At 51.8% G+C, this 24,457-nt stretch overlaps 4 long non-coding RNA genes across 4 annotated transcripts in view; all 4 read left to right on the plus strand.

Moving 5' to 3' along the window:
- Positions 1–712, plus strand: LOC310909690. Its single transcript, XR_014590146.1, has 3 exons — positions 1–154; positions 233–274; positions 376–712. It is a non-coding gene; the product is annotated as an uncharacterized lncRNA (long non-coding RNA).
- A 976-nt stretch (positions 713–1,688) lies between these two features.
- LOC310909687 overlaps positions 1,689–24,457 on the plus strand; it is a 34,540-nt gene continuing 11,771 nt past the window's right edge. The window contains exon 1 of the long non-coding RNA XR_014590144.1: positions 1,689–1,958. This is a non-coding gene — a long non-coding RNA (uncharacterized lncRNA). The remainder of the gene's footprint in view (positions 1,959–24,457) is intronic.
- LOC310909683 lies at positions 3,118–6,147 on the plus strand. Its single transcript, XR_014590143.1, has 3 exons — positions 3,118–4,616; positions 4,696–4,736; positions 4,822–6,147. It is a non-coding gene; the product is annotated as an uncharacterized lncRNA (long non-coding RNA).
- On the plus strand, positions 10,262–10,813 carry LOC310910877. The gene is made up of 2 exons (XR_014590417.1): positions 10,262–10,363; positions 10,653–10,813. It is a non-coding gene; the product is annotated as an uncharacterized lncRNA (long non-coding RNA).

Raw genomic sequence — 24,457 nt, forward strand, 5'->3', positions numbered from 1 at the left:
TTGGCCTGTAGAGGGTATTCCTAGAGTGACACAAAGTGTCTGGAATTGTCAAATGCTCCTTCAGCACTTTGACTTTTGTCCTTTCTTTCAGATGCAGATGGATTAAATCCATGGCAGAGTGCCCCATCCCGGGTGAGGGGGCTCCCCTGAGAAGGTCAGTCACTATTTGTGTTTGCAGGGGAGGTGTAAATGGTGGCCTCGTCACAGCACTGCTCTTTGTCTTTATTTTTAGGAGGCAAGGCTGGATCTCTGCAGTCAAGGTGAAGTGGACGAGGTGAGCAGTAGTGATGGGTGGACAGAAGCAGTTACTATTGCTGAAGTCTCTCTTCTGGTTCTACTCTAAGCATTCACTGGTCTTTTTTTGTTTTATTTTAGGCGGTCCCCTTGGCAGATGTGCTGGCCCAGGATGCCAGAGGAGGGCAGATGGGTGCAACATTAAGGCTCACTTGTGTCCTGCTTCAGTCAGAGCAGGGAGGTTGCTGTTTCACAGTAACTCGGTATGATTTTTCCTTTTTTGTTTCTTTGCAGGTGCTGCTGCTGCCCCAGGTGTGCCAAGGAATAGAGGGAGGGGGTGAGTCGGCACATGGGCAGGTGGCCCCCAGGTGAGTGCTGTGCTCAGTGTGTCCCTTTTCCTTTTGCTGGGTTCACTCTGGGCAGCCTCTGGAGTGGGGTGAAGATCTGAGGGGGAGCCGGGACAGCGGTGCAGAGGAGCCCCGGGGGTGACTTTTCTGGAGGGGAATAGTCACATTTTCTGTTCTGTGGTCCCAGGTAGTGTGAGGAGGTGCACAGCCGGAGTTTGGATATGGCAGCACCAAGGTGGATGCAGAGAACGTCTTCAAATCCCCGGTGCCAACACATTCATTTCTGTCCAGGATGGATTTTGTCCCCTCGTATTCCAAAAGCTAAGTGTTGGGGCTGGTGGTTGGGAGAAGGGGAAAAACCTTTTCAGTCCCAGGAGGCAATTTAAAGTTACCTTAGAGGAGGAGAGGGCCCTCAGGATGGACCCCTCAGGAGTAAAGGGAGAGGGTTTCTCCTTAGCATCACCTGAGCCTTGGCCAGGCAGGGCAGTCCCAACCCATCTCTGCATTCTAGCAAGATTTGCACCGTTGGTCGTCTTAGTCTTTGAGAGTCCACAGGGTTAGGGTGCAGCGGGGGGAGATTCTTGGCCTTGCCCGCCTGGGCATCCTGGGATCCGTGTCCCAGGAGCATCCCGGGTTGCAGGGTGTAGGGTTCAGCAGGAGGGCGCAGAGCAGTTCAGCAGTGACCTACAGAGGCTGAAGGCTGAGGGAGGGCTTGAGAGGTAAAGGACTCACAGGCTAGAGAGCACACAGTGAAAATCAGGGGTGCAGGCTGGGATACAAGTCAGAGTACAGGTGTACCAGCCCTCACAGCACTGCTACCAACACTGTGTTTCCCTGAGAGCAGGTGCAGGCAGCAATCCTAATGCAGGACAATGCCAGAAGCCCTGAGAGGTGCAGGCAGCAATCCTAATGCAGGACAATGCCAGAAGCCCTGAGAGGTGCAGGCAGTAAGCCCAAGGCTAGGGCCAGGCAGGAAGTGACAGTGGGGGGCAGAGTCCACAGGGTTTGGGTTCACTGGGGATGTCCAGCCTGCATTCCTTTCCTGCTCTAACTGGGGTTGCTCACACCCCTAATGGAGGCTGTGGTGGATGGGCTCAGTATCAATAATGTCTCTAAGACCTTGGCACTGCAAGAGTCAGCCTCTGAGCACAGCTGAAGTGTGCTGCCCAAGGACCCAGGCATGCTTAGGAGAGGGGGAGTAGCAGAATTGCCAGGTTTTGGGGGATGTGCTGGTGAGATTATGCTTTGATATTTGGTTTTCTTTATTGTAGCTGACTGAGAGACAACAGCCCAGTGACAGCAGGAGTCTCCCAGAGGGAGAGGCGACCTTCTTTGGCACCCAATGTGAATTCCCATCCCCAGACATCCGAGAGATAAGTGGAGGGCTTGGAGTCACCGAGGGGATGAAAGCGGGATGTGGGGTCAGGGGTCACCAGGAGGGGTTTTGTGAATCAGGTTTGGAGATGGGGATGTCCAAGATGTGACCCCTTAGGCTGTGTAAAGGGAAAGTCTCATTTTTGATCAGTGCTGAGGTGTGCAGGGCAGAGCAGTCCCAGGGCACGTCGTGTCACTTGTCTGTTGTGCACTCTGTGGTTTTGGAGCATCTCATATCTTTCATGTCTTTTCCCTTTGCCCTTCAAGGGGCCTTTTAAAACCCCTGGCATCAATTTTAGCATTTCTGATCTCTGCATTCCTCAGCCAGGTGACTTTGACTCGGGTGCTCAGACACACATCAGAATCCATCTCTCTTCACAAGCATCCAGGCTGATGCCTTTCCAGGTCTTGTTCTGAGCTGTATCCACAGCTGTGCACTGCTGTGATCCATTCAGGCGGATTAGGTCTTGTCAGAATGCAGGGATAGGTAGATGAGTCTGACCTTAGGATTCTCAGGCATCCGTCCCTGCGTTTCTTGGGATCAGTGATCCCGTTGGCATCTTCTTCCTGCAGGGTTCTCTGAGCCTGGTCAGCTCCCCATCGGTCTTACCTCGGTCATCTCATTGCGAGTTCTCTCGGTCCTCAGGGTCATTCTTCTTGCCCAGATATTTCTGTCCCTGTTGTGTCCCCGCTTTTGTCCTGTCCTGTGTCACGGGTGTTGGTGTGTTTGGCTTGGAGCTGCTCTGCCTTGTTGCTTAGTCTGGGTGTGGGGGGAATGGGACAAGTCCTGGGGACTTGAAATTTGTCATGTAGGGTGTAGTTGGCCTGTAGAGGGTATCCCTAGATTGACACAAATTGTCCGGAGCCGTCAAGTTATCTTGCAGCACTTTGACTTTTGTTCTGACTTCCTTTCAGATGCAGATGGATTAAATCCATGGCAGAGTGCCCCATCCCGGGTGAGGGGGCTCTCCAGGGAAGGTCAGTCACTGTTGATGATGAGAGTCACATATTTCACATTTATTGGCACTCCAGTGCAGGGCATCTGCATTTACAGCTCCAAACAAGTGAGTCCCTTGGTAACCCCCCGCCGGGGAGCAGCTGGAGCCTGCTCTGGGCTGGGCTAGGGGACCAAACACTTGGGGCTGACACAGCTCCACACTGAGGGGGCTTGGGAAAATGCCTGGCTTTGTCCAGGATTTTTTTTTTAACCTTTCTACAAGGTTTTAGTTGTCAACTTGGTAAAAATAAATGCTAAGGACTTCAAACCATGAGGGGCTGGCAAGTTATGCACACCAGAGACAGCTTTTTTGTTTTGTTTTTAAATAGCTGCGAGGCTTATATCTTGATTTTCAGACTCTCTTTTTTTGGCCGACTTTTTGTTAAAAATCTTATTTTGAAGTGCCTCAACCAAGGACATCCTGTTTGAAACTTTATCCCTGTTGTTTTTCCTCTTGCAGGTAGGTGGTAAAAAAGGATGGAGCCAGTAGGAAGCAAAGCCCCTGGAAGGCCTCATCCCAGTCCAGCTGTTGTTTTGTGTTCTTTAAAAGATTTTATACTTATTTTTAATTTTTAACTTTTTTTAATATTACTTTTAGATTTTTTTAGATTTTTATTTTATTTCCATGTTTTTATTTTTTGTATTTTTAATTTTTAAAAAACTTTTTATTAACTTTATTCAATTTTTTTTTAATTTTTATTTTTTCATGTTTTCTTTGTTCCTTTTTTAAATACTATTTCTTACCCAGAGTATGTGGAAGTTTGACCCTAAAGGAGAGAAAAACCAGGAAAAGACTGACATCAAAGAACACTAAATTCATTTGTGCCATGCTTTAATATGAAAAAGATAAAGGATAGCATGAAAAAAGACCAAGCATTCTCTGTTTTCCAGGAGACTCCCATTCTCTGCACACTGACCACCCTTCCGGTGGACTTCTACACAGAAACCATTAACTTATGTTTTCTTTGGGTTTTTTGTTTGTTTGTTTGTTTGTTTGTTTGTTTGTTTTTGTGTTTGTTGTTTTTTTTTTTTTTTCCTCCATTCTCTTTCTTACCCTGAGTAGGTGGAAGTTTGGCTGTTGGCAAGAAAGAAGTTGAAAAATGACCTCCATGTCCATTGGATGTCTGGATATAATTGAGAGTGCAGTTAGTGAAAAACCTCTGTATTTTCTGCAACATTAAAAAACCTGAATGGAGAAAGCTGTGAACACTGTGGTGCCTTTTTTTTTTTCCTTTCAACCCCTTAACAGGTCTCATTCTCCCCATGCACAGTATTACCAGCAGTAACTTGATGTTGAGGTGTATTTCATTGTTCTTTGTCTTTATTTTTAGGAGGTAACATGGGATATTGGCACTCCAGGTGAAGCAGACAGGGTGAGTGTTGACTGGTGGATGGAAGCAGTTGTTGCTCAGGCCTCAATTTCTGGTGCAACTCTAAGCATACACTGTTGAGTTTTTTTGGGGTTTTTTTTAGGTGGTCTACTTGCAAGGCGTTCCAGTCCTGGATCCCGGCAGCTTGGTGGGTACAAGTTTAAGATATACATGTTTCAGAGTTCTGTCAGCCTGGAGCAATTGTGTTTTCACAGTAACTCAGCCTGCTTTTTGCCTTGTTTCTTTGTGGGAACTGCTGCGGCCCTACGGATACCAGGGAAGAGAGGCAAGCAGGTGAGTTGACATTTTGGCAGGATGACTCAGGTGAGCGGTGTCTAACAGCATGCTAAATGTGTACCTTTTCCTTTTGCAGGTACCCTCCGGGCAGCCTCAGGAGTCAAATGGCGATCTGAGGTGAGCCGGGGTAGCGGTGCAGGGGAGGCCTGGGGATTACTTTTTCTGTCAGGCAATTGTCACATTTTCTGTTTTGTTGTCCTAGGTACCGTGAGGTGCGGAGCCCAAGACTGGATATGGCAGCACTGAAGTGGATGTGTTCTTTTCCATTGAAGATGGATTTTTGTCCGCTCATCTTCTGAAAGATAAGTGTTTGGGCTGGTGTTTGGGTGAAGGGGAAAAAGCTTTGCAAAAGGAGGCAATTCAAAGTCAGCTTAGAGGAGAGAGCCCTAGTGGGACGGGCCCCTCGCAACTAACGGGAGAGGGTTTCACCTCGGCCTCACCGGAGGCTTTGCCGGGCAGGGCAGTTCCGCGTCCTCGCGTGTTTTGCGCCGTCGTCCGTCTTCGAGTCTCAACATCCTCGTGGACGTTTTCACCCGAGGAGGTCGCCCTCAGGTCCAGAGCTATCGCCACGGTCACCCGGCAGTCATCGCTTCCTTCTCTCGGCCTACCCAGCTTCTCGAGCATCCTATTAACAACTTAGGCACTAGTTCTTGTAAGGAGTTCTGTTTCGTCATCACGTGCTATTGCCTTAAAGCTTTCTTTCCTTTGGCATCATCAGCCTGTGGCTCATCTTGTGCTAGGAGTCTTGGGTCCATAAGGTGAAACTGCCTGGCAGTTTCAAGTTGTGTCTGCTGTGTTGTCTGCATCTGCATTATGTAGTTTGTGTCCCTTGTCTTCTGTGTGATAGGCCTTTGTTACATCCAGGCGCTTTATCCGCACCATTCCGGCCCCCTTTGGCCGTACTTTCCTCGCGTACTTTCCCGGATCATCCTTATTCCGGCCTCGTTACGTTTTGACTTTTTGAGGCCGGCACACGGACACTCGAGCGTTCTCATCTATTTTCATTCTCAGCTTGGGTAGCGCCGCCTTTTCAGATGCCATTCTCTTGGACTTTTATAGGGAGGGTATTAGATTCCCCTCACGTGCCTGCAGTATCTTTCAGAGTTATCTGAAGTCAGCACTTGTATTCTACCTGTCTCTGCTCATGTTGTATGTGCCAATGTTGAATGCGCCAATATTGCGTCTCTCAGTGTCGGCTTATATTGTGTGCGCCTACATTGTATCTGAGTCTATTGCATCTCACTATGTTGGTTCATATTGTATGTGCCTACATTGTATCTGAATATGTTGTATGTGACTATGCTGGCTTATGTTGTATTGTACTGTATGTGACTATGCTGTATCATACTATGCTGGCTTATGCTGTATCCTATTGTATGTGACTATGTTGTATCCTATTGTATGTGACTATGTTGTATCAGGCTATCTTATGCCGCTTATGTGTGAGCTGCCCTGCCCTGGCACATAGTGTTAGTGAGGTAGAACAGTTGTAAAACTTCACAGTTCACCTCTTTTCTGTGGAGTTTTGGGCATAAGAGATACGGGCCTGGAGTGGGGATAGCTTGCTGTCAGATAAGCGCTTGTTGACCACCTCTTGTTGTCTTCCAGGTCCCTGAGGAGGATTAGCATCTCTGTGCTTGCTGATGCTACAAGTTTCCTGGAATCTACCATGTACGCTGAAGAATGATTGTGTGTGTATGAGAGTCCTCTGTGTTTGCTTGTGTTTGCCTGTGTGTGTGTGTGTGTGCTGACTGGTTTGACTGGTTCTAACCTTGTGTGCGTGACTTTTGCCTTTCAGGTTTTTCAACACATTTTAAATTTAGAATAAAAAATCCCCAGCTCGGGTTTTTTTTTTTAATTTTCCCCCCCAGCTGGGTTTTTTTTCCTCGGTCCCGGCCAGTCTGCGAGGCGATGTTCATCGCCAAAGTTTGGGTGCCGACGGCCTGTGGACCGGGGTTTTCGTCAGGCAGGCCGGTTTGTGTCGAGGCTCCCGGGAGCCACGTTCCCGAGGAGTGCTGCGAGTGTGTGTTGATGATTGGGGGTTCTTGGGAGGTGCTTTGAGGTGAGAGCGAGGGTGGGTTTGTGTGCAAGCTGAAGGAGGTGCGTGCGGTGGATGACTGTTCTATGTTACATGTGCTGCTTTTGTTTTGCATTTCCTGTACCAATAAAATGAGATCTAATGGATGTTTCAGAAGCAGAAAAACTGTTCTATTGTCTCAATGTGTATTTGGCTTGCGGTTCCCTGTATTGTTCCGTATTTGCATTTGCTGCCGTGTTTCCATGTATCGCTCTGTACGAAGCTGTACTTTTATCAGCGTGTCTACGGGTTGTATCTGTACTTGCATTTGTATATGTTGTTTCCATGTGTTTTGCTGAAGTGTAAATAAAAATGTTCATTCAATAGTAGTTGAATCCACCTTAATTAAGATTCCCTCCCGCCCCCTCTGCCCCCCTTTGGCTCCTGTCTTCATTTGGTGTCATTGAGTCATTTTCTCTCACTCTATTTCTTGCTTTCCTTCACTCTGTTTCCCTACTTCCAGGTAAGTCTATTTATTTTCCTCTCTATATCTTCATGCTATTTCCTTTTCTCTCTCACTCTGCTTCTTTCTCTCTTAACTCTTTATTTTCCTCTGTTGTTCTATTTCTAGCTGTTTCTCTTTTGCTTTCATTCTGTGTTTCTCTCTAGCTCTGTTTCTCTTTCCCTGTGTTTCGCTGTAACTCTATTTCAGTGTAACTGTTTCTCTTTCTTTCTCAGTCTGTTTCTCTGTTTCTCTCACGCTCACTCTGTCTCAGTTTCACTCTAATGCTGTTTCTCTTTTACTTCCACTCTAACAACTCTGTTTCTCTCCAAGTCTCTCTTTCGCTCTAACTCACTGTGTTTCTCTGTTGCTCTGACTCTTTTTTGCTTTGTTTCTCTGTCTGTTTCGCTCTCTCTGTTTTTCTCTGTTTCTCTCTTTCTCTTCCTTTGTAATTTAAAGTTAGAAATAAAGTTTAACTTTATTTCTAACTCTGGTGCAGTGGTAGGAATTTTCATGCGGCCAGGGAACAAATATTAAAAAAAACTTTAAATAAATAAAAATATGTGGTCCCTGGCCGCATGAAAATTCCTACTACTGCACCAGACTTATTATTTTTATTCTTTTTTATTTATATATACACCCAATAGCCCCCCTATACACAGGGTATACATACTGTATGCCCCCCTAATTAGTCCTCCAGGTGGGAGCAGCTGATTATAGATGACTGCTTAATCACCACACCCCCCCACTCCCACCTGGACCACTAATGACCCAATTAGCCAGTTGAATAATTAATCACCCTATGCAAATAACCTAATTAATTAACTACACATATGCAAATCACCCAATTAATTATGCAGGGTTACATTTACATATAGGGTTACATGTGGGGTTGATTTTAGGGTTGAGAATGCATTACGGTCAAAGGTCAGGGGGTCAGGGTCAAAGGCCGGGGGTCAGGGGGTCATAGGTTAAAGGTTGTAAGTCAGGGGGTATAGTTCAAGGGTCATAGGTCAAAGGTCATATGTCAAAGGTCAAGGGTCATAGGTCAAAGGTCATGGGTCATAGGTCAGGGTTCATATGTCAAAGGTCAAGGTCATGGGTCAAAGGTCAGGGGTCAAGGGTCATAGGTCAAAGGTCATGGGTCATAGGTCAAAGGACATAGGTCAAAGGTCATAGGTCATGGGTCAAAGGTCATAGGTCAAAGGTCATAGGTCAAGGGTCAGAGGTCAAGGGTCAGAGGTCAAAGGTCAATAGGCCATAGGTCAGGGGTCAAAGGTCAGGGTCCGGGGGTCAGGGGGTCAGGGGGTCAGGGGGTCAAGGGTCAGGGTAGCGGGTTAGGGGTTAGGGTTAGGGGTTAGGGGATAGCAATAAAACTAAGTAGACATTTTATTTTATAACTCTCTGAACCTCCTTGTTTATTACCCGAGAAATCTAAAACTAAGCAAACAAAAAAAAACCCAAAACAAACCCCCCCACTAACAATCCCCCCAAAAGCACGCAGAAAGAGAAAATTATTTAATTTTATATTATTACTTTTAAATTATTTTTATATTATTTATTAGAATTTATTTTTATTTTAATAAAGATTAAGTGTTTACCCCTTAGAAAACCAATCTTTCAATTCTAATTAACTCTGCTTTTGATCTGTTAGGTTAATGAAGTCATATAGTTTAAAATATCAAGAAATAAATGCTACCAAAAAAAATAAAAATACAAAAAAATAAATATATACATAACAAAAAGACAACTACAACATCTAAGAATAATATCTTTAGTTACACTATTATTACATGTTCCATATATTATAGTATGTAAAATATACCTAATAAAATGAACATGATATAATAAATAAATTTTAATAATATAAATAGGTAGATTATATAAATAGATAAATTATACTCGATAAATACATGAGATAATAGAAATATCCTAATAAGAAATAGAAGAAATATGGAAATATAGCATAAAATTAAGGCTATTTTTGTTTTGGCTTGGCTGATGGCAGGGTTCTCGTAGTTGTTGTGGTTGGGGGTCCTTTGGGGCCTTTATTTTCGGGGATGTTTGGAAGGGGAATTTTGGGCGCGTTCTTTTTTGCCTCCGCTCCCTGCGGCAGCGCTGCCACCGTGTGGATAAATTTCGGTACTGCAGCTCTCCCCCGTGCCCGTAGCAGCCCCGGGCTGTGAACTGTGCGGCAATGCTGCCATCTCGTGGATAAAAAGCGGTACTGCCGTTCTCCGCCGTAGCAGCCCCGGGCTGTGAGCTCACGGGCAGTTTTGCCGCCCGAGGACCGAAAGATCATGGCCAAAAAAAGGCGAGAAAAAATGCGAGGACCCCCGGACGCGTGGCAGCCGGCTCCCTGCGCGCGATCTGGACCACGGAGCCGCCCGGGAGCGATTTTTCCGCGGCGTACGCAGGTGCGCGGGCACGGGATGGGGGCTGAGCGGCGCCACGGCAGTGTTCGGGCAGGCGATGTGGTCCGGCGCCTGTGCGAACAGCCGAGGGGGACATTTGGGGGGGATGCCACAACCAAGATGGCGGCGCGACTCGCGGCGCTTGACCTTCTAAAGATGGCGGCCAAAAGGGCGGGAAAATGAGAAGACCCCATGTTTGTCTAGTTGACTGCCTGCATAAAAATCCCCACCACGGCGCCGCCCGGGGACAATTTTCTGCTGCGTTTCCAGGTGTAGGGACACGCGCTGTGGGTTCAGCCGCGCCGCGGGCGGGTTCAGGGGAGACATTTTAGTCAGGCGACTGTGTTAAACACCGATGGGGTCCTTAAGTGTGCCACAACCAAGATGGCGGCGCTGTTCGCTGCGGCTGACCTTCTCAAGATGGCGGCGGGGAGGGGCAAAAGTGACGTAAGGCTCAACCTCACCGAACAGAGCCGGGGAGGGACGAAAATGACCGAGTGTTGCCGAACAGCCGAGAAGAGCCGACGGCTGACGGAAATCGCCGAACAGCCGAACCCAGCCGAGTTTCCCCGAACGTCGCCCCCCTCAGCCGAACCGAACGAGCCGCGGCCAGTTCCGGGGCGCTCCCGGCCGGTGTCCGCCCTCACTGCCGCTTCCTCGGCGGCCCATTCAAGGCGGTGTCGGGGCCGCTGCCGATCCCCCGGCCGGCGGGCGGGCGGGACACGCTGGCGCTGTGCCCGGAGCTGCAGCACTCGCTGTCGCCGCTGGAGCCGTGCCGGGGCCTCCCGGGGAAGGCAGCGAGGAGAAACCGGTAAATTAGAGTTAATGTAGAGGGGACAGGGCAGGCACAGGTGCAGCTGGGATGGATAACGAGGGGCCGGTTCCAGCCGGGGGCGGTTTAAAAGGGGAGCATCAGCTCAATTCGATATCGAGCTGTGAAGAATGAGGAATTTATCCTGAGTTCTGGCCGTGGTTCATGACGAGACTGCAGGAGCATTTGGGTTTGGAGCATTTCCTCGGGGGACGACAAGGGACAAACTTCTATGCTAAACAGATAAGCCACTTTGGGTTTATTGGGGGAATGTTTTTTTTCTTTTCAGCTTCGTCTCACCAATCCCTCCCCGGTGCTCCCAGAAGAAAAAGGAGTTATGGAGACAAAAGGAGTTCAAATTGATTGGAGAAACTCCTCTTCTGTTGTTGTCAGTGTCTGAAGTGGAGGAATTTTCTTTTCAGCTGGAATTTTAATAAATAATGATGTTTCTATGTGGGTTTTATTCAATATTATGTACTTAGGGGAGATGTAGTATTTTGCGTGACTTTTTGGAGTATTATTTATCATACATAATCAGGTTTTTGAGTGAGGATAACTTTATGGATGGGTTTGTTTGTATTTGAGGTAGAATTAATCTAAGTAGCTCTTCTTGAGAGACTTCTGAAATGTGTTATTGGGGTTTTGTGTGTTGTGTGGAGGGATTCAGGTTGGGTAGAGCTGGGTTTTTTCTGTTTGGTGGTTTTTAATGATTTATTGTGTGGCTTTATTCTCTTTGTAGACGGTGTGATGAGACATGTGGTGTATTTATTTCGTGTTTGGTTTCGTAGTTCACATGGTCAGAGTATTTTTGAACTGAGTTTGGTTTTGAATTGGTTTTGGGGGATATTGTGTTTTTCCAGGGTTTGTTTTCTAGGGTTTACAGTGGTGTAATTGGCTGTGGTGTGAGGTATAGGGGAGGGTTTTATTTATTTACTGGTGGCTTTTATCGTGGTGAGCATCTAGTGTTTGTTTTAGTGGGTTTGAGACAGTGTGATGTAGTTCATTTTTTAAGGTTTCTTAATATTTATGATGACATTATTGTTTGTGGTGTTGTAGGGGTTTGTTTATTTAGCCTGCTTGATTAGAGTATATGTTTTATAGTTTTGGATAATTTAGGGGATATTGTTTGTAGTCTAATGGATCTTTTGGTTTTGTGTGTATTTATAGGTGGTCTGTTTGTTTGGATGGTTTTGAGGAATTATGGGTTTATTGAGTCAGGAATAATTGGTTTTGGTGCTGTTAATTTGAGTATATTTGTGCTGGTTTTTATTTTTGTAGATTGATTTGTTTATTGTTGTGCTTCTCTGGGTTTTCCAGTCTGCAGCAGGTTTAAACAGTCAGAAGAAAAAGGGAAAAAAAAGTCTTTGCTTTAGCTGGCTAAAACTAACAAAGAGCGAAGGAGATCTGTGTGCTGCAGTCTGTCTGTGCTTGGGCTGAACACACTGGACAGGGAATGCACAGGAGTAAACACTGTTTTCTTAAAACAGGCTGTGTGCTTTTTCTTTCCTTGCTTTGCTCCCAAAATCAGTCTGGAATGTACAGAAGGCATTTCTGAAGTAGTTATTTTAAATATTTGAGGGGTTTTGGCATTTAAAATACTTATTTTGGGGGAAGTTTGTTTGAAGTTTTTGCTTACTTATAATGAGATTATTTTATTTTTAATTAGGTGTTTTTATGGGTTTTTTGTAGTTAAAAGTTGAGACTTTTTTGTTATTTTATTAATAGAAAATAGGATTTGTTTTTGTATATAGTGATGGATCGGTATATATGGTGTTGACTAAGGATTAAAAATTCTGTGGTTTTGATGCATTAGGTTAATGAATTTATATAGTTCAAAAGACGTGGGGTTTATGCTTCTTATTTGGTTAGAGGCAGGCCTTTAAGTTGGGGAGGGTTTGGGTGTATATTTTGGAAGTTTTTTGAGGGGAATGGAGATGGGGTTATTTTTATTATATTTGGAAAATGGACTAGCAGTAATAAGAGTTGGCTTTTTTTGCTGCGCTTTTGTTTGTGTTTTCTAAAATGGATATATTTGTGTGCTCAGGGCAGTGGTGTTTCTGGTGCAACTCTGAGCATCCCTTATTGTTTGTGTGTTTCGGGTGGTCACTTCTCTCACACTGAGATCCTCTCACCCAACAGCCCTGCCGGCACCAGGAAATCGCCGCCGCCGTCCTCTCGTGCCCGGAGCGCCGGCAGGACGCCGGCGCAGCGCCGGCTGCGGGCGGAGCAGGAGCGGCTCCTGCCGCCCGCAGCGCTCCCGGTCCCGATCGCGACCGCAACGCCGCCGCGCCCTCAGCCCGGGCCCCGAACCCCCCGGCCCCGATCCGCCGGCCCTGGCGGGAGCAGGGCCGTGAGGGGACAGCGGGGCGGGGCTCCCGGAGCCGAGCTGGGATTGGCGGGGCCGGCACTGCCTCCGCTTGTGATTGGTTGGGCTCACCTGGCCGGCGCTTCCTCAGCAGGGATTGGCGGGGCCGGCGCTGCATCCGCTTGTGATTGGCTGAGCTGGCCGGCCCTGGGGCATAAATAGCGGCCTGAGGGGCCGGGGGGGGTCAGTCCGGCGGCGGGACGGGGAGCGGTGTTTGGAGCTGCGCGGTCGGTCGGTCGGGAGGAGCGCCGCTGCGCCGGGACGGGATGTCCGCAGCTGCCGGCCCGGGGAGCGAGGGTGAGCACGGACGCGACTCCCGCGTCCGCCTGCGCCAGTGTCTGGGGGCCGCCGGTGTCCTGGGGCAGTGGCGCCAGCCGTACCCAGGGCGGCCGGAGGCCTGGTGCGGGGCCTGGTGCGGCGCAGGACGACCGGCTGTGGCTACCAGGGCCCGGCGAGAAGCGCTTCTGTAGTTTCTGGATTTAAAGCAGTGTTTACAGGATCAGAAATAAAGCAGCAGTTTATGCACTTTTTCTTATTTTATTTTGCTTTTATTAGAAGTAACTATGTTTTTCATATTTTTTGCATCTTTTCATTATTTTGCTTGTTTCAATGCACTATTTTTGGCTCGTGGTTTTTTTTTTGTTGTTTGTTTGTTTGTTTTTGTTCCTTTGTTTTTCTTTCTTTTTTTTTTTTTTTTTTTTTTTTTTTTTTTTTTTTTTTTTTTTTTTTCCCTAAAAATCTGATGTTAATTCAGTAAAGGTTGTAGGGCTAGGGCTGAAACAGCAGTTGTGAGCCCAGTAGAGACAGAAAGCCCCAGGATGTGGAATAAAGCCCTTGGCACTAGAGGCACGCCCAAAACAGTGTGGAACGGTGGAAATGCTGGGGCTGGAGGGTTCTCCCCACGGGAGAAGGGGATGGCGCTGCAGCTCAGGGCCTGCAGGAGATGCCTGGGGGGTTACCAGCCCTTGCCCCGTGGTACCCAGCAGAGGCTGAGGCTGTGGGGGCTCGGAGGGCTCCAGGGCCCGAGAACCAACCCGTGGACACCTTTTGGGATGAGGGAGCAGGGGCCCAGTGGCTCTTTCCAGCCCTTGGTGCTGCCTGGGGGAGCTGAGGGGGCTTTTGGACAAGTGCTGGGCTGAGACCCAGGGGAAGGGGGGAGATACGTGTTGGCCTTCGGGCTTCAAGTGTCCCCAAGGTTGAGAACCCAGGAGGGTGGGTGATACAACTCCTAAAGACATTGAAGTGATGACAATGACTGACTTGTGGCCTTCTCAACAGCCCCGGGCTGCAGTGAGAAGCAGTAGCAGTTTTAGCTGCAGGCAGTGGGAAGCTGAGGAGCTGGAGCTGAGACAGCAGAGCTGGAGGAGACACAAAGATGGTAGGCTTTGGGGTAAAACCCCTGGGGGGCTGCTCGAGGGAATATGGAGCTGGGACGGGAACTGCGGGCTGGAGCTGATATCGCTGTAAGGGCTGGGGAAGGGACTGGAGAGCTGTTGCTGCAGTAAGGATTAGCAGGTTGGGGCTGGACTATGGGTACAAGAGGGGAGCTAAAACAACACAGAGCTACAAAAAATCCAAAAATCGTACTCTGAGACCAAAAGCGGCACGATGTGTCACTGATGGGAAGACGTGAAGACAGAACAGAAACAGAAGAGCTGGCAGGGAAATAAAGCTTGTGGGTCAAGAGCTGAAATCACTGGGGCTGGGCAAGGGGACTCTGCAGGGCTCCGGCTCAAAGCCCTGCAGCGGTGGCATAGAGACTGCCAAGGCCATAGAAACTCTAGGGCTGACATAGAGCCTGCAGGATGGGTGTGCTGAAATAAATAGTCCTGTGATACTGGTGTTGGGGCTGGGTCTTGAGGCTGAACACGGGAGAGGGCGTGTGGACAGCTGAAAGTGGGAGGGGCTGGAAGAGGGCTGAAGTGCCGGCGCTGCTGGGATATTGCCTGCGTCTTGGGGTGGAAATGCTGTATGGCCAGGGCTGAAATCACTGTTGGGGCTGGGCTATTGACTGCAGGGTGGGCACAGACACTCTCGGGTCGGAGCTAAACCGTGGCAGAGCTGGGGCCAAGACAACCATCCTGCCCCGTGACGGTGGAGAAATTGCTGATGCCAGAGTCGGAGAAAACCGTGCATGCTGCTAGAAGAAACCAGCTGGCTGTCAAATAAAGCTTGTGGGTCAACAGCTGAAATCACTGGGGCTGGGCAAGGGGACTCTGCAGGGCTCCGGCTCAAAGCCCTGCAGCGGTGCCATAGAGACTGCCAAGGCCATAGAAACTCTAGGGCTGACATAGAGCCTGTAGGATGGGTGTGCTGAAATAAATAGTCCTGTGATACTGGTGTTGGGGCTGGGTCTCGAGGCTGAACACGGGAGAGGGCGTGTGGACAGCTGAAAGTGGGAGGGGCTGGAAGAGGGCTGAAGTGCCGGCGCTGCTGGGATATTGCCTGCGTCTTGGGGTGGAAATGCTGTATGGCCAGGGCTGAAATCACTGTTGGGGCTGGGCTATTGACTGCAGGGTGGGCACAGACACTCTCGGGTCGGAGCTAAACCGTGGCAGAGCTGGGGCCAAGACAACCATCCTGCCCCGTGACGGTGGACAAATTGCTGCTGCCGGAGTCGGAGAAACCCGTGCATGCTGCTAGAAGAAACCAGCTGGCTGTCAAATAAAGCTTGTGGGTCAAGAGCTGAAATCACTGGGGCTGGGCAAGGGGACTCTGCAGGGCTCCGGCTCAAAGCCATGCAGCGGTGGCATAGAGACTGCCAAGGCCATAGAAACTCTAGGGCTGACATAGAGCCTGTAGGATGGGTGTGCTGAAATATATAGTCCTGTGATACTGCTGTTGGGGCTGGGTCTCGAGGCTGAACATGGGAGAGGGCGTGTGGACAGCTGAAAGTGGGAGGGGCTGGAAGAGGGCTGAAGCGCCCGCGCTGCTGGGATATTGCCTGCGTCTTGGGGTGGAAATGCTGTATGGCCAGGGCTGAAATCACTGTTGGGGCTGGGCTATTGACTGCAGGGTGGGATTGTGAGTGAAAATGGAATCTGCAGAGCTGAGAAAGGGACTGAGAGATGCATGCTGAAATGATGGAAGGGCTGGAATAGTCACTATGGAGCAGGGATGGGGACTCTAGGGCTGCAGCTGAAAAGGACTGTGCGGCTGGATATTGACTCTGGGCTGGACTCAGTGATCGTAGGGGGGGAGCTGAATTTTTGCAGAGCTGGAGTCAAGACAAAGATCTCTAGCAGTGTGCTTTTTGCATGGTGGAGCTGCTACCTAGAGCCCCATAAGCATCTCCTGTGGAAAAGCCACTGGCGGAGGATTCGGGCTAAGCAGTCAGACTCACATCACACACGCCGTGGCTAGGCTCAGCAAAGAGAGGCAAGAAGGGCCTTTTTGTACGATGAATTCCAGCAAGGTTTTTTCCAGCACCCTAAAGGGATCAGGGACAAAAAGACCTGGCCATGTGCTGTGCACAGGCCTAAATAGGGATCAGGAACCAATGGTCTAAGGGCACGGGGGTGCTACTAAGAGCAGGGCAGGGCTCAGTGATCTAGAGAGGGGACAGGAGCGGACACTGGGATACCACCACCAATAGGGAAGCAGGGAAAAGAGAAACTACCAGGACCGGGGGAATGGGCACACAAGAAACTGGGGCAAAGCACCCAGGAAGCGCCATTCTTTCAGCCTAGGCAGGCAAGACTCTATGCTGCGTCCTTCCAAGGCAGGAGCCTGGCAATTGCCCCAAGGGGTTCCAGGGACTCCACAAGAGAGCAAAGACTTACTGCTCTGTGGGCAACCAGGCCTCAAATGATGAACTCTTGGCTCTCCCATGCAGCCTCATTCCCCTTCCTGCAAAGGCTATGTGTGAGCTGTGATGGCACTCAGAGAGTTCACCCCTACAGAGCTGCTGCTGCTGCTGCTGCTGCTGCTGCTGCTGCTGCTGCTGCTGCTGCTGCTGCTGCTGCTGCTGCTGCTGCTGCTGCTGCTGCTGCTGCTGCAGCAACCCCTGCACCGACCTACGTGCCCATAAATCTTACCGCAGCTGATGGGAGGGAGAGCTCACCTGTGCTTCCGCCACCAAAATACCCAAGCAGAGGCTGTGGCCACAAGAAGCAGCACCACAATGCTGATGCTGATGGCGGGGAGCGGCGGGATTTGGGGGGTCCCGGGGCCGGCACGGGGGTTCCCCGCGGCCCGGCCCGGCCCTGCCGGCACCAGGAAATCGCCGCCGCCGTCCTCTCGTGCCCGGAGCGCCGGCAGGACGCCGGCGCAGCGCCGGCTGCGGGCGGAGCAGGAGCGGCTCCTGCCGCCCGCAGCGCTCCCGGTCCCGATCGCGACCACAACGCCGCCGCGCCCTCAGCCCGGGCCCCGAACCCCCCGGCCCCGATCCGCCGGCCCTGGCGGGAGCAGGGCCGTGAGGGGACAGCGGGGCGGGGCTCCCGGAGCCGAGCTGGGATTGGCGGGGCCGGCACTGCCTCCGCTTGTGATTGGTTGGGCTCACCTGGCCGGCGCTTCCTCAGCAGGGATTGGCGGGGCCGGCGCTGCATCCGCTTGTGATTGGCTGAGCTGGCCGGCCCTGGGGCATAAATAGCGGCCTGAGGGGCCGGGGGGGGTCAGTCCGGCGGCGGGACGGGGAGCGGTGTTTGGAGCTGCGCGGTCGGTCGGTCGGGAGGAGCGCCGCTGCGCCGGGACGGGATGTCCGCAGCTGCCGGCCCGGGGAGCGAGGGTGAGCACGGACGCGACTCCCGCGTCCGCCTGCGCCAGTGTCTGGAGGCCGCCGGTGTCCTGGGGCAGTGGCGCCAGCCGTACCCAGGGCGGCCGGAGGCCTGGTGCGGGGCCTGGTGCGGCGCAGGACGACCGGCTGTGGCTACCAGGGCCCGGCGAGAAGCGCTTCTGTAGTTTCTGGATTTAAAGCAGTGTTTACAGGATCAGAAATAAAGCAGCAGTTTATGCACTTTTTCTTATTTTATTTTGCTTTTATTAGAAGTAACTATGTTTTTCATATTTTTTGCATCTTTTCATTATTTTGCTTGTTTCAATGCACTATTTTTGGCTCGTGGGTTGTTTTTTTGTTTTTTGTTTTTTGTTTTTTTTTTTTTTTTTTTTTTTTGTTTGTTTTTTGTTTTTTTTCCTAAATATCTGATGTTAATTCAGTAAAGGTTGTAGGGCTAGGGCTGAAACAGCAGTTGTGAGCCCAGTAGAGACAGAAAGCCCCAGGATGTGGAATAAAGCCCTTGGCACTAGAGGCACGCCCAAAACAGTGTGGAACGGTGGAAATGCTGGGGCTGGAGGGTTCTCCCCACGGGAGAAGGGGATGGAGCTGCAGCTCAGGGCCTGCAGGAGATGCCTGGGGGGTTACCAGCCCTTGCCCCGTGGTACCCAGCAGAGGCTGAGGCTATGGGGGCTCGGAGGGCTCCAGGCCCCGAGAACCAACCCGTGGACACCTTTTGGGATGAGGGAGCAGGGGCCCAGTGGCTCTTTCCAGCCCCTGGTGCTGCCTGGGGGAGCTGGAGGGCTTTCGGACAAGTGCTGGGCTGAGACCCAGGGGAAGGGGGGAGATACATGTTGGCCTTCGGGCTTCCAAGTGTCCCCAAGGTTGAGAACCCAGGAGGGTGGGTGATACAACTCCTAAAGACATTGAAGTGATGACAATGACTGACTTGTGGCCTTCTCAACAGCCCCGGGCTGCAGTGAGAAGCAGTAGCAGTTTTAGCTGCAGGCAGTGGGAAGCTGAGGAGCTGGAGCTGAGACAGCAGAGCTGGAGGAGACACAAAGATGGTAGGCTTTGGGGTAAAACCCCTGGGGGGCTGCTCTGGGGAATATGGAGCCGGGACGGGAACTGCGGGCTGGAGCTGAAGTCACTGTAAGGGCTGGGGTAGGGACTGGAGAGCTGTTGCTGCAGTAAGGATTAGCAGGTTGAGGCTTGAATATGGGAACAGGAGCTGAGCTGAAACAACACAGAGCTAGAGCAAAAATAAAAAAATCATACTCTGAGAACCAGAAGCAGCATTTTGTGCCACTGCTGGGAAGATGTGGAGACAGAAGTGGAATAGAAGAGCTGGCAGTGAAATAAAGCTTGTGGGACTGAAGCTGAAATCACTGGGCACTGCAGTGCTGCAATTGCAATCACAGTTCAAAGGGGATAGTGAATGTAGACCTGGGAAGCGACTGTGAAATGGGACATGTGCCCAGGGGTTGGTAATGGAATAAAGATTAATGGGATGGAGGTGGAATACCATTTCTAGAGCTAAAGCTGAAACCGCACAACTAGAGACAAAAAAAGGACCCTGTTGTCTCAACCTGCAGCAGCTACACCTGGCAGAGACAGGCAGAAAAACGCACGCAGAGCTGGAAGAACTGTGCTGGACTTGAAATAAAGCTTGCGGGTCGAGAGCTGAAATCACTGGGGCTGGGAAGGGGACTCTGCAGGGCTCCAGCTGAAATCGCTGCAGCGGTGGCATAGAGACTGCCAAGGCCATAGAAACTCCAGGGCTGACATAGAGCCTGTATCATTGCTGTGCTGAAATCATTGTAGGCCTGTGATATTGATGTTGGGGCTGGGTCTTGAGGCTGAAATTGGGAGGAGAGGGGTGTACAGATGAAAAGGGACTGCTCTAAGATGGCTCCTTAGAAGCTGGCGCTGCTGGGATATTGCCTGGCTCTGGGTGTGGCACTAAAGGGCTGGGGCTGAAATCACAGTGGGGCTGGGATATTGACTGCAGGGTGAGCATAGACACTGTAGGGCTCAGAGCTGAATTGTTACCGGGCTGGTGCCAAGATGAAGATCCTGCCTATTTAAAGCAGGACAAGATTCAGGCTGTGGAGGTGGAGAAACACACACGTAGGGCTGGATGAAGAAGAACCCAGCTGGCCGTGAAATAAAGCTTGTGGGTTAAGAGCTATAACCACTGGGGCTGGGAAGGGCTTTCTAGAACTCCACTTGAAATCACCAGAGGGTGGGATAGACATTGTTAATGGCATAGGAACTATAGGACGGGTGTAAAGACTGTAGGATTTGTGTGCTGAAATCTCTGTAGGCCTGTGATATTGATGTTTGCACTGCCTATTGTGACTGAAAATGGAACAGGATCACTAGACCTGAAAAGGGGAATGGAAGATTGCACCAGAAATCCCAGGCTTGCACAGATATTGTCTGGGCCTGTGATAGCCACTGTAGGGCTGCTGCTGAAATCACTGTGGGGCTGCAATTGTGAGTGGTAATGGAAAGAAACCGCAGAGCTGAGAAAGGAACTGAGAGGTGCATGGTGAAATGATGAAAGGGCTGGCATAGTGACTGTGGGGCAGGGATGGGGACTCTAGGGCTGCAGCTGAAAAGGACGGTGCGGCTGGGATATTGACTCTGGAGTGGACTTAGTGATGATATTCAAATCAGCTGAATTGTTGCAGAGCTGGAGCCAAGACAAAGATCTCTAGCAGTGTGCTTTTTGCATGGTGGAGCTGCTACCTAGAGCCCCATAAACATCTCCTGTGGAAAAGCCACTGGCGGAGGATTCGGGCTAAGCAGTCAGACTCACATCACACACGCCGTGGCTAGGCTCAGCAAAGAGAGGCAAGAAGGGACTGTTGTTATGATAAATTCCAGCAAGGTTTGTTCCAGCACACCAGAGGGTTCAGGGGGACAGAAAGACCTGGCCATGTGCTGTGCACAGGCCTAAATAGGGATCAGGAACCAATGGTCTAAGGGCACGGGGGTGGTCCAAAGAGCAGGGCAGGGGTCAGTGATCTAGAGAGGGGATGGGGGTTCCGGGGACTCCACGAGAGAGTAGAAGAGTTGTTGCTCTGTGGGCAAACAGGCCTCACATGATAAATTCTTGGCTCTCTCATGCACCCTCATTACCCTTCCTGCAAAGGCTATGTGTGAGCTCTGATGGCACTCAGGGGCTTAACCCCTACAGAGCTGCTGCTGCTGCTGCAACCCCTGCACTGACCTACATGCCCATAAATCTTACCGCAGGTGATGGGAGGGAGAGCTCACCTGTGCTTCCGCCACCAAAATACCCAAGCAGAGGCTGTGGCCACAAGAAGCAGCACCGCAATGGTGATGCTGATGGTAGGGGATGTGCTGTGCTTTGCTGGGACAGGGAGGGAAGAGGGCGACTGTGTGAGAGTGACAGCGCCCATCAGGTGCTGCCCCTCACAGGGCCAGTGGCTGTCATCTGCAGCCTGCACCCCATGTCTGAATGGAACCTACCCCACGGGATGAGAAGGCTGCGGGCGCCCAGGCTCTGGTGGCTCACACGGCTGACACAGCTGTGCCCAGCACGGGGGGCCACGGCCAGGACACTGCAGAGCTGGTGGGTGAGGTCAGCCTTGGGCAGGATGGGGCTGCTGTTAAACGCCGGGCCCGGAGGCACCTCTTGGCCGTCCCGCAGCCAGGCCACGCTGATGGGATTGGGGTGGAAGCCGCTGGCGTGGCAAACAGGCAGCAGCCGCTCTAGCCTGGGGCTGTGCGCAAAGACCGTGGCCACAGGCAGCTCTGGGGAATGAGAGCAATAGCGTGGGGCAAGTTCTGTGGGCAGGGCTGGGCCCCAGCGTGGGGGTAGCTCTTGCAGGGTCACGGTGGGCTCACCTTGTCTCTCCAAAATTGCCATCCCATACCTCTTCAGCCTGAGGAAGTTGCTCTGCATATCCACATGGAGACAAAGTGCTCCATGAGCACTCTGACCTCTGCTTCTTGAGGCTCTTGCTGATCAGCTCTGCCACCTGTGATGGCTGCCATGACCCCCAGTGCTGTCTATCTACCTCAAAATCAGCGAGGTCTCTGCCACCCCAACTGACATTCAGGAAGCCCTGCCTTGTCGTATTGGGCTGCAGCACAGAACCTGCACAGAACTGCACCAGCAATGGCTCTGTCAAGGGAAAAGCCAGTGGAGAGGTCCCCTGAGTGTGTGGGACATGGATGGCATGAACTGGGGTCTGGCTGATGGCACATACAGGGATGGAGTGGAAAGCAGGGTGCAATGGCCAGCAGGGGGTCACGCCATGCTTCAGGAGACCCCAGACACCCTGCAAGCCTACAGAAGCCTCTTAAGAATAGAGTAGATACTGGTGTGCGGTGCTTCTTTAAAAAGAATTCTGTCCTCCAAAAGATTTGCCCCCAGTTTTCTCTTTCGTGATTCTGGCTGTGTCAATCCTGCAGTTCCAGGAAATTTGGTGGCAGCTTTCTGACACGCAGAGGGGTTCCTTGTGCCACATGGCAGGAGCTCTGAGGGGCATTTTTGGTCTGCTGCCCTGCCCAACCCTGCTAGTCATATGCCCCAGCAGCTGCAGGGTTTCAGGAGCTCTTGCACCCGATGAGATATCAGATGCCATCCTGCTGAGGAGGAGGGCTCTGGCAGGGCTCCTTCCTCTACTCACACTGCTCTTCTGTCTGCTGAACTGTGGCGTGCACAAATTGGATGATATTGCACAAACCGATTTTGTACTGGGACGTGATCTTTTCCCCATCACCTTCAGCTGCAGCCTGGCTGGCCCGGGGCCAGTGGAAGCAGATGCTCCAGTGGGCAGGATGCACTGGTAAGATGCATATGTCCCCTACGAGTGCCACGCATGACACCTCAGCAGACCCGATGTTGGCAAAGAGGCCACTCAGGAGCTACTGGATAACCTGCAACTCTGCTAGGAGGGAGGATGGAGACAGGAAAGGGTGCAGGAAGGAGATGACTGGAGGTGCTAAAGGGGAAATGGCAAATGGAGGTGCTGGCAGGGGAACATGGGATTCAGATCAGATAGTAAGAAATTAATTTTCTGTGTGAGGGATAGATAAACACTGCCATATGTTACCCAAACGTATGGTGGAGCCCCATCCCTGGAAACGTTCAAGGCCAGGTTTTTTGGAGCTCTCAGCAGGGAAGGTGTCCCTGCCCATGGCAGAGGGCTTGGACTGAATGACCTTTAAAGGTCCTTTTCACTCCAAAATCATTCTGTGCTTCTATGATTCTATGCTCTTCACCCTCCTCCGAGTTGCTTTCTTGTTTGACTTCACGCTCTTTTTGATTCTCTGTTTTACTTTCAACAATGGTTGTCTGCTGCAGATTTTAGCCATTTTATCCCCTCCCTCCCAGCTAGAGCTGCTGTCTGACTGCGAGAACAGCACCCTTGCTGCTTATTTGGGGTGATGGTTCCCCCCAGGAGAAGCACCTGTGCCAGGACCTGTGTCTGCCAAAGACCTGGACATGGTACGCAGGATAGAGGATGCTTGATAGGAAAGAGCATTTTTGTCCAGGCTTGGGGCTCCCTGATAGGGCCAGAACACCAGCCCAGCCCAGAGATCAATCCTGCCTTTCTGTGGCTGATGCTGCCTGCCCTGGAAGCATAAAGTCTCACGGGCTTGTGGTAAAAATCTCTGTGTGACAGCAGTGCCTGAAACACCGTTTAGCAGATGCAGCTCCCTAATAAATTAGGGGCTGCTCTAAGGGGCCCTCAGCACCCTGTGGATCTCAGATTTGCCTGGCACCCATGGGCTCCCTGCAGGGGGAGGACATCTTGCAGGCAAACTCAAGCCTCAAGGCCTCTTTTGGCACCACTCTTGTTTCTTCTACCCGTGTGCCCAAGGCTCTGTGTTGGAGCTGGTGGGACAGAAGTCCTGAGCTGGAGGCAGGAAGAGAGAGGGTGGGCAGGGACAAAGCATGCTTGGCTGGTGCATGGTGGGAGGTCACCCTCTGATGCTGGGAATTATCTGCTCCCCCATACGGCCCAGTGGCCTGGCCGTGCCTCCCCTGAGTGAACTTGTGGGGTCCTGTGACAGGGCGGGGGATGAGAACGGTTGAGGTGAGCCAGGGCTCCCACTTACCCTCTGGGTCTGCCCACATCCCAGGGAGGAGGATCGGGAGAAAGAGGAGGAGGAGGAGGAGATGGGGCTGCACGGTGCACGCGGCAAGGCTGAAGCAGCAGCAGCAGCAGCAGCGGCTGCGGGATCTCAAGCTTCAGGCCAGCGCAGCAGTCACTGCGGCGGCTCTCCACCAATTGGAGAATCGGTGTATGAGGGAGGGGCCCAGAGCTCCCAAGCTGAAGGCTGGAGATGTGTGGGAGGGACAAAAGCGCCTCGCTCCTCACGGCCGGCCGCCGCCCGTCCCCGGTGCCCCCGGCTGAGGCGGAGAGCCCGGGCCCGCTGGAGCCCGGCCGGGCGGCGCCGCGGACACCGGCCCGTCGTGCGGCCCGCCGGAGGCGAGATGCCGCCGCCCTCCCGGGGTCGCGCCCGCCCGAGAGGCCTCCGGACGGCTCCGGCGCCCGCCGGCCCCGCTCCGCTCCGCGCCCGCCGCTCCCGCCGCACACACCGAGCCCTCGCCTGCGGCCGGGGCTGCGGAGCGAGCGGAGCCGAGTGCCGCTTGGCCGAGCGCGGCCGAACCGCGCCGGGTGGAGCCGAACCGAGGCGAGCCCGGCCCGAGCCCGCCGAGCCCGGCTGCAGGTAGGGAGGGGACCGTGGGCCGGGGCGCGCAGCCCCTCTCCTCTGAGGGGGAGCGGGGCAGGAAGGGCCGGGGGGGCTGCCGGGCTCGGCCGGGGCCGGGCCGCTGAGGTCTTTCCTTTTCCCGCAGCGTTCGTATCCAGGGACGGACGGAGCCTCCCTCGCCACCCACTCGGTGAGGTGAAGTCCAGTTCCTAGAAGCAGCTGCATGATGGTGCCCCTCAGCATCGGTAAAGACACGAGGCAGAGAATAATTCAGCAGCTGCGGAACCATTTTGGATTGATTTTCACTCTCTTTTTCTTT

This window comes from Zosterops lateralis (genome assembly GCF_965231275.1).
Source record: "Zosterops lateralis genome assembly, chromosome: 1".
Lineage (NCBI taxonomy): Eukaryota > Metazoa > Chordata > Aves > Passeriformes > Zosteropidae > Zosterops > Zosterops lateralis.